This window comes from Theropithecus gelada, chromosome 3 (genome assembly GCF_003255815.1).
Source record: "Theropithecus gelada isolate Dixy chromosome 3, Tgel_1.0, whole genome shotgun sequence".
Classification (NCBI taxonomy): domain Eukaryota; kingdom Metazoa; phylum Chordata; class Mammalia; order Primates; family Cercopithecidae; genus Theropithecus; species Theropithecus gelada.
This window is the reverse complement of record NC_037670.1, coordinates 23,275,851-23,291,846: the sequence shown is the minus strand read 5'-3', so window position 1 is coordinate 23,291,846 and position 15,996 is coordinate 23,275,851.

The following is a 15,996-nucleotide window of genomic DNA, read 5'->3' as shown; positions in this document are numbered from 1 at the left end:
GTTTATGTTTCAACTGACTTGAATGTAACCTTTGTGTGGGCCGCGGGTCTTTCTGTGTTTTCTTCACTGACGCACCTTGGATTCTTAGCATGGTCCCAGCACATAGTAGATGCTCAATAAACATTTGTTGAGTGGAACTGAATGTATCGGTATGGTAGGTGGTTTTTAGAAGGGAATGAGTGAACCAGGACTGAAAAAAAATCAAATATTTTTCAAAGCCAGCCAACACGGTGGTTTCACGTGAGTCAGTAAGTAGGAAATGGGTGCGACTCTGTGACCTGAAAACCAAGAAGTGCTCCACAGCCATGCTCTTCACCCCTTTTCTTCCAAAATGGAATACCTCACACAGTGCAGGGTGGACAGAATCACACGGCACAGTCTGTGTGCCTGTCCTCCAGCCTGATACCTGGCCAGTCCTGTCTCATCTACACTCTCATGCAAACTCTTATTTTTTGTTTTGTTTTGTTTGTTTTTGAGACAGAGTCTTACTCTGTCACCCAGGCTGGAGTGCAGCGGTGCAATCTTGGCTCACTGCAACCTCTGCCTCCTGGGTTCTTGTGCCTCAGCCTCCCGAGTAGCTAGGATTATAGGCATGTGCCCCCAACCCAGCTAATTTTTGTATTGTTAGTAGAGACAGGGTTTCACCATGTTGGCCAGGCTGGTCTTGAACTCCTGACCTCGGGTGATCTACCTGCCTCAGCCTCCCAGAGTGCTGGGATTATAGGTGTGTGCCACCACACCCACCCCTGTTTCAAGAATTTGTGCTACAGCTCAGCATTTAGCGGCAGTGGGAAGGCCAGACCTGACTCTTCAGCCTGGTAGCATCCTCCATGCCTTTAAAAAAACCCAAAACCCTAACTGTATTTAACTCCTGCTCCTCTTCAAACACACCATTGTAACCACATAATACACTGTGTGAAAAGAGAGGAAAGAAAAATCCAAGTCAATAATAACTTGCCAGGCCTTCTGTCCTTGAGCCCCATATCTCGCATCCACCATGCTAACCTCGGCCAGGCCCCTGTCTGGATTCAGCCTGACTTGAGCCGCCGCCTCCTAACTGGTCCCACGGGCCTGGCCCTGCCACTTTCCAATCTGTCCTCCACTTGACATTTAGAGTAATTTTTAAAAACAGCAAATCTGATTAGGAAACTCAGAGGCCCAGGGAAGCCAGTGACTTGCCCTCTGGCACCCTGTCCTGAGGGTAGAGCTTCCTGGCATAGGGTCAGTGAGCCCCAAGGCTACCTCCCTGCAGGCTGCAGGAGGGTGAGCATGGTCAAGAGCAGCAATTTCTCATTGCTTCAACTGTTGTTGCCTATTTAATGAGCTTCGCAGTGCCCTCAATTTGCTAAGTTAACTTTGGCCATGCCGTCCGTGAGAGGTCTGACTGGTGATTTCCAGCTCCCGCTGGGCACCGGGTGCTGCACCAGTTATCCCGAAAGACTGGCACGGAGGGCCCAGATGGCCTTGGAAAGCAAAATTAATTAATTTTCATGCGAGTTTTTGATCCCCTTGAGTGTGGTTATTTTTGTGCAAAAAATTATCCCGATGTTTACTTTGGTTTCAAAAGCAATTTATTAAAATTCCTTCCTAATAAAGGGCTTCCTATGAGAAGGGCCCCTGGGAATGGTAAGAATCAGGAAGCATTGTGTGTGTGTGCACACCCCAAGGTTGTGCAGCTACAGTAGCTGGAAGTGCAGAATGTGGATTCCGTCCGCTCTCTTTACAGCTAGCCCTCTGCACCTGTAGAAACTGTACTGATGTACAGTCTTGCAGAACCTCCAGCTTCCATGGTGGCAGGAGCCATGGAAAATAGAGACCCACCAGGTAAGGAGGTAACTGGGACACCAGGTTACTGCCTACCTGGTGAGGAAGCTGGGGAAGAGGGCCCATGGGAGGATACTAATGGGGGAAGAGGAGACCTCACTTCCAGTGCTGGGCAACCCACTTAGGGAGGCCCCATTCCATTTACATCTCCACTGAAGCCTCCGCCTCCGGGTTTGAGCCCTGGCTCTGCAGTTTGCTAGCTGTGGACCCCAGGTGGTCGTTCGCTCTGCACCTCAGTCTCCGCACCTCTGTAAAATGGGATGATAGTAGTGTTCACCTCGGAAGGTTGTCAGAGGTGTGGAAATTAAGATAATTCCCACTGAGTTCTTGGCACGGCTGTGCGTAGTGCTGGGTGCAAGCTGAATGTGTGGGCTGCCATCGCGATGTTGTGTCTAATGGCCTGCAGTGGTTGCTTAGCAGCAACGGGTTTGCTTGGTTATTTCCTGATTTGGGGGAAATAGATCCAGAGACCAGTGTTATCCCCAGCACCGGGCTGACCCCAGGTACCAGAGAAGCCTCCACGGCCCCAGGCTGCAGAGGACCCAGGTTACAACTTGCTCAAGTAGACCCAGGGTCTAGGCTTATCCTAGTAAACTTTGGTACCAAGCCAGCCTTTGTGACCTGAGATTCCAACACCACCATTGCAGATCCAGGCTCTAAGCTAGCCTCTGCAAACTCAGGATATATATTCCACGTATCCCTGATCTGGGGGACTGGTCTGTGTGTGGTTTGCAGAGCAACGATATGAAGAAGGAGGTCTTGTTAAGACGGCGTGGTGTGGGGTGCCCAGGTGTGAAGTGGTTGTCTCAGTGAAAGTTGTAGCCTCCTCCTCCCCGTGACATCATCCTCACACGTGCTCAGTGTTAGGCATTTTTCCCCTCCTGCTCTGAATCAGTGTGAGTGAGGTATGCGGGAGGGACAAATGCGCATGGCGCCCAGCTGTGGTGCATTTAGAGCTCAGCCTCAGCCCTCCAGTGGGACCCTGGGCATACCCTTAACCCCCGGGCTCTGTTCGCTGGCGCGGGGCCTGCGCTCTGAAGTCTGGCTGCCTGGGTTTGAATTTTACCTTCCTCGCACAGTCCCGTGAGAGGCAAGTTACTTACCTTCTAATTGCCTTAGTTTTGTTATCTGAAGAATGGGACTTATAGTAGTTCCCGCCTCGTGGTATGATCATGTGGGTTAAATGAGAGGATGAGTATAAATTGCTCAACATCCCATGGTAGGTGCTCAGTCAGTGCAGGTGCCTATGATTATCGTCAACGTTTGGGCTGTGAATTTTGGTGGATTCTGTGGTGGTGTATACAGCACTCTCTATCAGTGTACCTGCTGGTGTCTGGTGATCTCTGTGCAAATCAAGACCTCTTCCAATTGTGTCTGTAGGGCTTTGTTTCAGCTCTTGTTCTTTTTCTTCATTTGAATCTTTCCTGGAACTCTTGGAGAAGTTCTTCTGTTCATGAGATGCTTCACAATCAGAGCACTGTGTTCTTGACTCTCTTAAATCAGAATATGTGAAAATCCGAATGAGGTACAAGAAATTGGAGCTGGAAGATGCCTTAGAAATTATGTACAGTTTGGCCGGGCGCGGTGGCTCAAGCCTGTAATCCCAGCACTTTGGGAGGCCGAGGCGGGTGGATCACGAGGTCAGGAGATCGAGACCATCCTGGCTAACATGGTGAAACCCCGTCTCTACTAAAAATACAAAAAACTAGCCGGGCGTGGTGGCGGGCGCCTGTAGTCCCAGCTACTCGGAGGCTGAGGCGGGAGAATGGCGTGAACCCGGGAGGCGGAGCTTGCAGTGAGCCGAGATGGCGCCACTGCACTCCAGCCTGGGCGACACAGCGAGACTCCGTCTCAAAAAAAAAAAAAAAAAGAAATTATGTACAGTTTTTTATTATTATTTTTTTAATTTTTAGAGAAAACCTTCCTTTTACAGATAGGAAAACCAAAGCTCAGAAAAATGGAGTGACTTTGCTAAGTCCTTCAGTGAGTGGCACATCCAGGATTAAAAGCTGGCATCAGAAATCCCATGTCAGACATTCATTCTTTTATTTATTCATTGGTTGGGTGCTCAGTGCTTTGACCGGACATCCTGAATGAGGATCAAGCTGAGGTTCGAGGCCGTGGGTTTCGCATACAGAGCTTTCACTGGGTAAATACACAATGCTGAGAAGACTATCGGGGCACCTGCTCCCTTGACAGCTGAATAAAGAAGCGTTCCAGTGCCTTCTCTGTGAGCATCATAAGCCGTGTCCATCCATACCTGCTGTTTCACTGAAACCCCACAGCAGTCTCTGGAGGGCACCATTCTTATAATTACGCCCCTGGATTTAAGAGGAGGAAACTGAGGGTCAGAGTGACTCAGTGACTTCCCTGGGGGCTCAGACGTGGTGGAGACACAGCCCCTTGGCCTCCAAATGCTGCCTCCCACGAGCAGCCTTGCCTTTCTCCACTTGGCACAGTGGCGAGTCCTCCGATGTATCTGCTTTCACAGGAAGCTTGGGACCAGCCCTGCCCAAGGAGTGTGCCATCTGGCCCCTTTTCCTGTCTGCTGCCACGTTTTTTCCAAGTGTTGACATGAGTCTCAGTCTGCCCCTTCCTGGGCCTGTTTGATTTCCTGGGATTTGGTGCTTAGTTATCTGTGTCTTTCCCAAGAACTTCCTGTTTAGCTGGATCCCCTGACCTGTCCTGTCCTGGCCAGCCCTCTCTTGAGGTCACTCAAGTTTCCAGGTGGCAGCCCAAACAAATGTCTGGCTTCAGAAAATAAACTCTTCAGTCCAGCCCACTTTGTCTGTCTCCCTATCTAATGCCCTTGCAAAACAAGCCTGGGGGCTCCACACTCAGACTGTGTGTGTGTGTATGTGTGTGTGTGTGTGTGTGTGTTTGTGTCTATGGGAGAGAGAGACAGACAGACAGATCCATGGCTCTAATTAGAGATACCATGCTCAGTGGAAGCTGGTTCTGAACAATGTTAACTGCCCTGCCCTTGTTCATGAAGGGCAGTGAAAGAGCAAGGGGCAGTTTAATTCTACCTGGGCTGTAAAACAGCAGGCACCCCCACTGCCTTCCTCAGCTGTTGGGGTAGCAGGGTGGAGTTGAGGGCCTCACTCGTTTTCAGCTTTGCACAATCAGTCACACGTTTGTTATATGACAGCTATGTGCCACACACCCATGTTCAGTAAGATGGAAGCCAGCTGCAGGCATGGTCCACAGTTCCAGACATCTCTGAAGGATGTGACACCAACTTTCAGGCAGAACATTTAGAAAGAGTGAAGGTGAAAGAGATCAACCAGCCCATTGAGTATCTATGTGTTTTTTACAAGCAAGAACTGGGGAGGCAATAGTATTTAGAATCCTTGATACACTTTTATTACACTTGATAATTCTTTTAGTTCCAAAAGAAAAAAAAAAGCCAGGCTTTGGTGACTCTCATGGGCCCTCCATGCCAAGAGTCTATGACTCTGTGATAGATTAAATAATTAACAAGCCTGATTTAATATAACAGCTGCCATGCACCCTCATTTTAAAAACAGTTGAGACAGTGTTTACATTTTCTCCATGTTCTCCATTTGGAAATGTCTTAGTTTGCTTTGTGTCGCTGTAGCAGAATACCACAGACTGGGCAATTTATAGACAATAGAAATTAATCTGGCTCATAGTTCTAGATGCCAGGAAGTCCAAGAGCTTGGCACTGGCCTCTGGTGAGGGCGTTCGTGCCGTGTCATGGTGGGCGGGAGGGCAAAAGAGCAAAACTTGCTTTGATAAAATCACTCTCGCAATAACTGACGTTCCTCTGATAATAACATTAATTCATTCATGACAGCAGAACCCTCCTGACCCAGCCACCTCATAAAAGGTTCCACCTTTCAACGCTGTTGCATTGGGGATTAAGTTTCCTTACTCAAGCACTTTGGGGGACACTTTCAAACCATAGCAGGAAGTATTTGCTTTCTCGTAACATTTTTTTAAATAATTAATTTTCAGCATTTGTTATATCAGAACGGACATTATAGCAATTTCCATAGCTGTGTCTCTCCTGGCAGATTTTTAAAGTTCTTCCAGCCTGATTCCTCTCTCTGTTTGGGTCTCTGGCATAGTGCCTGCTGGAGAGTAGATACTTGATAATTATCTATTGGGTTCTAAGGGGATCTCTCAAAGGTGGTATTCAGGTACCCACAAGGCAACTCCCATCACAAGAAAGAAGGGTGGCCTGGGAGTGAGCTGCAAGGTTCCTTCGAACACCAATTCCTGAAGCCTCTTTTATTCATTATTGTTGGGACTTGTTTTTATTTCTGTTTCGTTCTACATAACCCCAGAATCTATATGTGAATACTAGGAAACATTATCATGGACTGAGGTGTATTTGAAGTAAACTCTTAACTATGTCTCTGGGATATGAAAGGTGCTTACATTCTCTGTTGGGAATGTAGAGAGAAGGAGTTGCAGCGTGTGGCCCCTGGGAACGTAGAGGCATGAGCTTCTGTCTGTTTTCCTGCTGTTGAAATCTGAGTGCTAGGAATGGACCTCTTGCTCTTAGATTGGTCTTGAAGCTGAAGGGAACCTGTCCACCCTCCGCACAGGGCAAAGAGCCACGCCAAAAGGAGGAAGTTGGATTGCATCGTGGCACCTGCCAATCGGAAGACTGACAAACAAAAAAATAGTTTTTAGTTAATTTAAAAAATGATCTTCCTACTTATCAGACACAATCACTTTTAAATACGAGCAGAAAAATGAACTCCATAGCCAAATGCAACGTTTTGTGTCACACTGTTTCACATCATCTCTTCTACCTCCATTCACTGGTCAAAGAAACTCAGAGTTGAGTTGGCCAATGTGGCGTGGACACAGCCAGGCTCAGACCCTCCCACCAGTGAAACCAGCGTGAGGTCTGTTGGCTCAGGGGTCCAGTCCTTTGGTCCCCAAAGCGGTAAGCCAAAGACATAGTGATACTAGGTTGATTTCTGCTCCAGAAGGTATCAGATGGGAAATAGGTGACTTGTTTTACCTGATCAAATAAGACGTCAGTAAAATCTACCGTGACTGGAAATTACTTAATGCAACCGGAGGAGACTTTGTGGTCAAATTTTGCTTTTCCTAAAAAATACGAAATTAAATTTACATGTCACTGAATGATATCTGAAACTGTCATTTCCTTGTATGTTAGGGGGATCTGCTAGACTATTATGTCATCATATTTTGGAAATGGGTATATGTACTTGATATTGTTTCAAAATCATTTTTAACAAAAATTAAATTATGAAAATAATGCACTTAACTGGGTGAGTTTTAGGTTGTCGATTGATGTGATAATTCATTCTTACTGAAAATTTGGCAAGGTATGGTTTGAATCGGACAATCCTTTTGTTTTTACATTGATGTTTTCTATATTTATTTTGTACCTGGAAAAATATTTTTAAAAATTTATTTTGATTTTATATGTGTAGAAAAATATACTGAACAATGTTGAGATGCTTATTTTTGTAAGAGATGGGTACTTGTTGTTCCCCTTGGATTTTGGAAGCAAAGCAATGGGACCCTATGCTTCAGAGTCTTAATGGGGTGGGGCAGTGTCCATTGAGGTGTCCTGTTGGGAATGACAAGTCCAGGGCGGATTATGAGGCAGGCATCCTTTGGAGTTTTTCTTCTCTCAGGTATATTTTAACTAAAAGCTATCATTTAACTTGAAGAAATCAAGTCTTGTGAATTGATACGATTGTACCTCTAGAGTCTTTGATGATAACTTGTCTTTGCGGTACAGATTGGCTCCTCGATCTTTCAAAGTTTCATTTAAGTGGAAATAAAGGTCTGAAACCGATGTATGTTTCTGACTTCATCATGCATGGGTCACCGTTCCTGTAGTACTGCAGGCCTGGAAATCTGCCCCTGGACGCTTCTGGCAGGCTGCATCCAGGGCCCGCTCAGAAATGAATCTGGAGTTGGTGGCGGTAGGGAGGGAGTGGTGCAGCACTGTGTGTGGGGAAGTGGTGGATCCTGAAGGTGGGCGGGGGGTGGTGCAGCTTCAGAGGATGAGGGTACCTCCTGCTCCCTCCCCACCAGCTGGCCTTGCCATCCGCCTGTGGCAAGGTGGGGGCTGCCCCTGGCCCTGGGCCCTGGGTCCTTTCTCACTGGCTGCTCCCTCCTCCGGGACTCCATGCCCACCGTCATCTCCTTTCCCCCAATGGCCACTCCTCCCTTCTAGAACTTTCCTCAGCATACAAGCCTCCTCTCTCAAAGATGACTTGCTGGACTTTTCTCTTTTCTAGTAGTGCCTCTTTCTCTTTTTTCCCTTAAGGCTAAAGCTCCTCCCAAGAGTGGCCTTCCCCTCCACTGCCACTTCAGTCCCCCTCTCCTTTCCCCCACCATGGCCCTGAAATAGCTCTGGGGGCCCCACAGCGCTTGGGTTGGGTCAGCACCATGTCACCCTGGGTGCTTGCCTGGCCAGGCCTTGGCAGCACCTGGCACTGGAGCCTGCCCTGCTCCCTCCTGCACCCTCCTGGCTCCAGGACATCTCAACCTGCAGCCTTTCCTCCCCTCCCAGCAGCTCCCTTCACTCTTTTTGGCTCACTCTACCTCCTTGTCCCGCCCTCCCATGGTGGAGGCCCCCGGCTGAGACCCCAGGTCTCCCACTTGCCATAGCACTGCCTCCCAGTCAGAGCACCTGTCTCTGCATGTGTGTGTTTGTCTAAGGGCTGGGGAAACAGAACACAAGCCATCCAGCTGAAAAGAAACACAACAGGAGTTTCTCTTCCCGTAGTCCTGGAGGCCAAATGTCCAAAATCAAGGTGTCAGCAGGGCTGGCTCCTCCTGAGGCCTCTTCCCTTGGGGTGTGGGTGGTGCCTTCCTCCTGTCTCTGTACATGGCCTCTCCTTTGTGTGTTTCTGTCTCCGTTTCCTTTTATATTCTATAAGGACACCAGTCACATTGGATCTGGGCCCATCCTCTTGACCTCATTTTAACTCGATTACAATCTCTTTAGAGACCCTACTGGAGGTTGGGACATCAGCAGATGAATTTTTTTGACAGGGGTCACAATTCAACCTGTAACATCATGAGTTTCAATTCCATCTCTATGTGGATGGCTCCCAAATATGAGCCACGACCTCTGACCTTTCACTGAACCCCAAACCCAGATATCCCACTTCCTGTTCAGCAGCATCACTTTGATGTAAAATGGGCAAAGCTGAACTCTCACTTTTCCCCTTCAGACTGGCCTGTCTGCTATCTCCGTATTTCTGCTGCCAATGCCTCATGCTGAGGAGTTCGCCTTGCCTCCTGTCTTTCCTGCACATCCTGCAGCAGCAGATCCCGAGCCTCCTCCGGGGGAGAAGAGCCTAAATCGGGCCATTTTCACTGCCCCCAGCTCCCCACCCAGGCGGCCGTCATCCGTCACCTGCACTTCCGCAGGAGTCTCCCAGTGAGCCTCCCTGTGCGTTCTCTGACTCGTGTGTGGCCTGATCTGCACGGAGTGGTCTCTGAAACGCATGACTCAGATCATGGACCACTGCTGCTCATCATTCTAGAAGTTTTTATTTACCTTCAATGTGACCGTGAGGTCCTTACCGTGACTCGCAAGATTACCTCTGGCTCCTGAATGCCCCTGTAACTCCCCACTATACCCTGCCTTTCACCCCTGGGCCAGCACACAGCGGCCCTTATGCTTTCCTCCAGCCAGCCCAACCCCTCCAGCCCCGTCACTGTCGTGTGTTTCCCCAGGACCTTCCCGTGGGTGCCTCTCATGCCATAACAGGGCACCACAGACGAGGCGGCTTCAACAACAGACCTCAGTTCTCTCCCGGTCCTGGAGGCTGGAGTCCCAGATCAAGCTGTCACAGGGGTGGTTCCTCCTGAGACCCCTCTCCTGGGCTTGCAGATGGCATCTTCCCCCTGTGTCCTCATGGGGCCGTCCTTCTTGTCTGTGTCCTCATCTCCTCTCCTTACAAGGACACCTACCTGTCTTGATAGGGTCAAGGCCCAACCTGACGACCTCATTTTACCTTGATTACTACTTTAAATGCCATGTGTCCAAATACAGTCACATTCTGAGGTGCTGGGGTCAGGACTTCAACATATGGATCTTGGGGGAATGCAATTCCTCTCCTAACAGCCCCCCTTCTCTGTGAGTACTTCTTGTACCCCTCCTTGTTTGTTCCTTCAGTGTGCTCTATTTTCTTCATGTCACTCATCGCTGCCCACGTTTTACTGGACACTTACGCATCTCTTGTCTCTCCCTGTGGACTGTAAGCTCCATGAGTGCAAACACTGCCTTCCTGTCTACACTCCATGGCATCTACACAGCGTTTACAGCGGTGCCTCCCACCCAGCAATCTGTTTTTCTGAACAAGTGGATGAGCTTGTGGTTTGAAGGACTTGAGTCTGAGAGCGTTTGACTTTAGGAGCTGGAGGGTAGGTCTGTGACTGCACTGGCGAGGACTACCTGGTGGAGGGGCTGCTGAGTGGGCTCCAGCCAGGAAAGGGTTTGAGGAAAGGGAGCAGCGGTACCTGCCTCCTGTCACACAGTGTCTTGGAAGAATGAATGTGGGGACATATTCCATTTCATGCCATTTGAATAGCTACTGGAATTATCCCCACTTTACAACAGACACAAGTGGCCTGCATTCGATTATTAAGAAAGCCAAAGGAGAAATAAACCATGACATCAACCATTCTCTCTACATGGCCTAATGACTTTCTCTAGCCACACAAGCATAATGATTGAACAAAGAAATGCCCTCTCATTGTCATGAGGTCCTTATTTGATTGTGCTATCCTATGAGAACCATCAGGTAGATACAGGAAGGAATTGCTTTGGCAGAAAACCACGAGAACAATGCGCTTATGACCGTCTTTAGGATTCTAGGTAATTGCGGTTTACATGTTCAGACTTACGCCTCTGAACCATGACGAAACATTCTTTTCGCCAGGCATCCGTGGCCAGGAACATTGTCCCTGGCAGGCCTCTCCCAGCTCTCGGATCACAGATGTGTCTGTTTGTTCTCTGGTTGTTTGAATGTATTTATTCTATGGTTGTTTGAACAGTGCCGTGGCCCTGCAGGCTTTTTTCGGGCTCTGTTCTTTGTCAGTGCAGATGGAGACTGGAACGCAACAATTAGATTCCTTTCAGTGATGAGAACCTGGCAGTGCCTCCCTTAAGAGAATATTTCTATTAGTGCTTTTAGCAGCGGTGCTTTGGGTAATGCTTGCTCATCTCAGGAAAGAAAGAAGAGTGTCAGACAGGGGAGGGACCCTGGAGATCCCCTGGCCCAACCTTTCTATTGTACAGAGGACGAAAGGCACTCACAGCTGCCTTGTCCACAAGAAATGGCATCAGAAACAAGGCCTTCCTACTCATGCCTGTAATTTTAGCTGTTTCTGGATATTGAATGCCACAATAAATAATAGTGCATAAGATGTTACATTGAAAAACAAAACCTTGGCCAGGCACGGTGGCTCACGCCCGTAATCCCAGCACTTGGAAGGCTGAGGCGGGTGGATCACCTGAGGTCAGGAGTTCAAGACCAGCCTGGCCAACATGGTGAAACCTCATCTCTACTAAAAATACAAAAATTAGCTGGATATGGTGGTGCATGCCTGTGATCCCGGCTACTCAGGAGGCTGAGGCAGGAGAATCACTTGAACCTGGGAGGCGGAGGTTACAGTGAGCTGAGATTGCACCACTGCCCTCCAGCCTGGGCAACAGAGAGAGACTCTGTCTCAAAAAAACAAACAACAACAACAAAAATCCTTTCTGTGTTATTTGCTGATCCTGCCATATGTCAGAGAAGACTATAGTTAAGACTATATAAGAGTAGAGAAAACCATTCCATCCAGAGGCTCAGAAAGTTTACTTTTTTTGCCCAAGTCATACAGCTAGAAATTGACCCTGGAGTTTTAACTTCAACTTTACTGCATTAAAGCCTAGAATTCAAAAACAGACCCAAAGGTGTACACCTTAAAGGAGGCATGCTGTAATTCTATGCTCAGACTTCCAGTCGTGTACTGACTGGCACTTGCTAAGCATTCATCAGCATATTTTAGTTGGATGCTTATCATGCACCACAGTTCCTGGTGTCATGAACTTATTTTCTGTTTAAGAAAGAAACTTATTTTTCTGTTTGTAAACAGGACTTTACAATGCCACATGATATTGCCGGGTGCAAGTGGGTGTACACAGAGAGGGCTCCAACAATGTTTTTGTTGTTGTTGTTGTTGTTTTTTGAGACAGAATCTTGCCCTGTCCCCCAGGCTGGAGTGCAGTGGTGCGATCTTGGCTCACTTCAACATCCACTTCCCGGGTTCAAGCGTTTCTCCTGCCTCAGCCTCCTGAATAGCTGGGACTACAGGCATGTGCCACTGTGCCCGGCTAATTTTTGTATTTTTAGTGGAGACGGGGTTTCGCCATGTTGGCCAGGCTGGTCTCAAACTGACCTCAGGTGATCCACCCGCCTTGGCCTCCCAAAGTGCTGGGATTAAAGTTATGAGTCACCACACCTGGCCTCCAACAGTATTCTTGAGAGGCCAGGAAAGCTTTCCAAAGAAAGTGAAGTCTAACCTGAAACCTAAGTAAGATCTAGTCACATGGGAGGAGAAGGGGGCTCCATGGAGAGAGGCCAGCGTGTGTAAAGAAGCAAGGGGGTGAGGAGCTGAAGCAGGGGGCTGGGGAAGGGCATGAGGTTCAACACAGCAGGAGCACTGAGTCCAAAGTGGTAGGACGCAGAGATGAGGCCTGTTATGGTCTGAATATGCCCCTTGCAGATTCACATGTTGAAGCCCTAATCCCCAGTGTAATGATATTATGAGATGGGGCCTTTGGGAGGTAATTCAGTTATGGGGGTGGAGCCCTCATAAATGCAATAAGTGCCCTTATAAGAAGAAACACAAGAGAAATGACCTCTCTCCCTGCCATATGAGGACAGGACAAGAAGGCCAAGAAGGTGACCGTCTGCAAACCAGGAAAAGTGGGGACCATGGCGTGCTATAGAGAATACTAAGGACACAGGGCAAAAAAATCAGGTGGCAGAAATCCAGGCTGCAAACTGACTATTGGTTTTAGTCTTAGCCCTGGACCTTGAACTTTAACCAAGAGACTTAATCTCTCTGAGACTAGGCCTCTGCAAAAATTTTTTTTTTATCAGCAAAATAAAGATAACTATCCTTTCCTTACCTTCCACCCAGGGCCACTGTTGTCCCATAAGACCACCTGTGCATAAAAAAGAAAAGCATCCTTTTTTTCTGGCTCTTCAGCTGGGTGTCCTTGGGAAGGGGACGTCCTGCACGAGCTTCAGTGATGGCTGCATGAGTTAGCTGATGCTATGTAATGAATTACCACTCCAGCAACTTAAACCAACATTTATCATTGCAGAGTGTCTTTGAGACTCTAGGCATGGTTAGTGGGGTGTCTCTGGCACAGGGTTGTTCACAAGGCTGCAGACAAAGTGTTGGCTGGTGTCTCATCTGAAGATTTGACTGGGGATGGGTCCTCTTCCCAGCACACTTGGTGTTGTTGGCAGGACTTAGTTCTGTATTAGTTGGGACTCTATCAGAGAGAGACAGCACCAGCAGGAGATGTATTTCTATCCATATCTGTATTTGTAGCTCTACCTCGATGTCTTTATTGCAAGGAATTGGCTTGTGCAATTATAGTTATTGGCCTGACAGGTCTGAAACCCACAGGGCAGGCCATCAGGAAGGGCAGACAGGAATCCTTTCGATGCTGCAGTCTGCAGGTAGAATTTCTTATTTCTCAAAGGGGCTGCAATTTTGTTTTTTAAGAACTTCTGGTTGATTGGCTTAGGACCACCCACATTATCCAGGATAACCTCTCTTGTATAAAGTCAACTGATTGTAGATGTTAACCACATCTACAAAATAGCTTCACAGCAACACCTAGGCTAGGGTCATATCAAATCATGGGGACTGTAGCCTGGCCATAAGGACACACCAGCCTGATCATTACAAGTTTGTTCCTTTGGGGATGTGAGACTGAGGGTCTCAGTTCCTTACTGGCTGTCGACAGAGACCACCCTCGATTCCCTGTCAGGTAGCTCCCCACACTCAGCTCACAACACGGCAGGTGGTGAGTCCATGCAAGGCCCACATCACAATCTTCTTTAGCCTGACCATGTAAGATGCAATGACATCTTGTTTCTTTTGTTGCATTCTATTCATTAGAAGTAAATCTCCGGGTCCCATCCCTACTCAGGGGGAGAGGATTGCTTCAGGGCCATGAGTAGAAGTCTGCAATCACAGTGGCCCTACTCAGCATTTCTGGGAAAAGTATCTGAGATGATATGTGTGAAATAATTGTGTGAGCCTGTATGTAAATATTAGCTGGAACCACAGGAAATTATTTATTTTTCACCTACAAAAATGGCTCACCTATTGTAAATGATTATAATAAAATAGGGGACTGAGAGGGCCTAAAATGACTTTATAATTTTTGCGGGGACCAGGCAAGAATGAAATCTTGGCTAAATGGCAATTAAAATTAAAACAGACAGAACCTGGGGGTAAACAGGGGAGAGAGAAAGAGCGAGAGCGAGAGAGAGAGAGAGACAGGAAGAGAGAAGGAGGTGCTGCTGATTGTAGTAGGTTTACATTGGGCTGATTTTTCTTTCTATATATTGTCTCTCTCTCTATCTATCTATCTACATCATCATCATCTATGTGTCATCTATCTATCTAATCTGTCTTGTCATTTATCTTCTATGTATTAATCTATTATGTATTTTGTACTGGTCAGATGCTACACTTTATTTGAGCATACAGTCATGCACCATGTAACAATGTTTTGATCACGATGAACTGCCTATATGATGGTGGTTCCATAAGATTATAATGTAGTTGAAAAATTCCCATGGCCTAGTGATGCTATAGCCATTGTAACATTGTAACTCATTGAGTTTGTGGTGATGTTGGTGTGACCTCCTGGGCTGCTGGTTGTATAAAAGTCTAGCAAACATAATTATGTAAAATATATAATACTTGATAATAAACAACTGTATTACTTGTTTGTATATTTTCTACACTATGCTTTTGATCTCTTAGAGTGTACTCTTTTACTTATATTAAGAAAGGTAATGATAAAACAGCCTTAGGCAGGTCCTTCAGGAGGTGTCCAGAAGAAGGCATTGTTATCATCGGAGATAACAGCTCCACATGTGTTATTGACTCTGAAGACCTTCCAGTGGGACAAGATGTGCAGGTGGAAGACAGTGATATGGATGATTCTGACCTTGTGTAGGCCTAGGCTAATGTGTATGTTTCTGTCTTAGTTTTTAACAAAAAAATTTAAAAAGTGAAAAAGCAAAATTAAAACTTAAAAAATATGGGAGGCTGAGGCAGGCGGGTCACGAGACCAGGAGATCAAGACCATCCTGGGTAACACGGTGAAACCCTGTCTCTACTAAAAATACAAAAAATTAGCCGGGTGTGGTGGCGAGCGCCTGTAGTCCCAGCTACTCGGGAGACTGAAGTGGGAAAATCGCTTGAACCCGGGAGTCGGAGGTTTCAGTGAGCCAAGATTGTGCCATTGCACTCCAGCCTGGATGACAGAGTGAGACTCCATCTGAAAAAAAAAATTAAAAAATATAACAGGCTTATAGAATAAATATATAAAGAATATATTTATGCATTTCTGTATATGTTTTAAGCTAAGTGTTATTACAAATGATTCAAAAAGTTAAAAAATTAAAAAGCTTATATAGTGAAAATGTTATAGCAAGCAGGGGGTGAATTTATTATTGAAGAAAGAAAAATATTTTTATAAGTTTAGGGTAGGCTAAGTGTAAGTACACTCTATGATGTTCTCACAACAAAATTGCCTAAGAACACATTTCTTAGAATATGTCCCTATTATTATGCAACACGACTGTATTTAAAATGCAACACAAGGCCAGTGCTTTAGAAATGTTTTGTCTGTACCTTGAGAAATGAATTTGTTCTAAATTTATAGCACATGGCCTGTGAGATAATAGTGGTGACTGTGTAAGTCAAAAATGACTACCCATAGATGGTACAAAGGAATGAGTTGGATAGAAGAGTTAGGATCTAAACCTCACTGAGAACATCTTGTTTTGTAAATTTGACTTTGTAACAATATGAATATTTTTATGATTATACACCAAAATAAAAAAGTAGTTTTCAAAGTGTATTGAAAAAAGCAAAATAAAACAAATG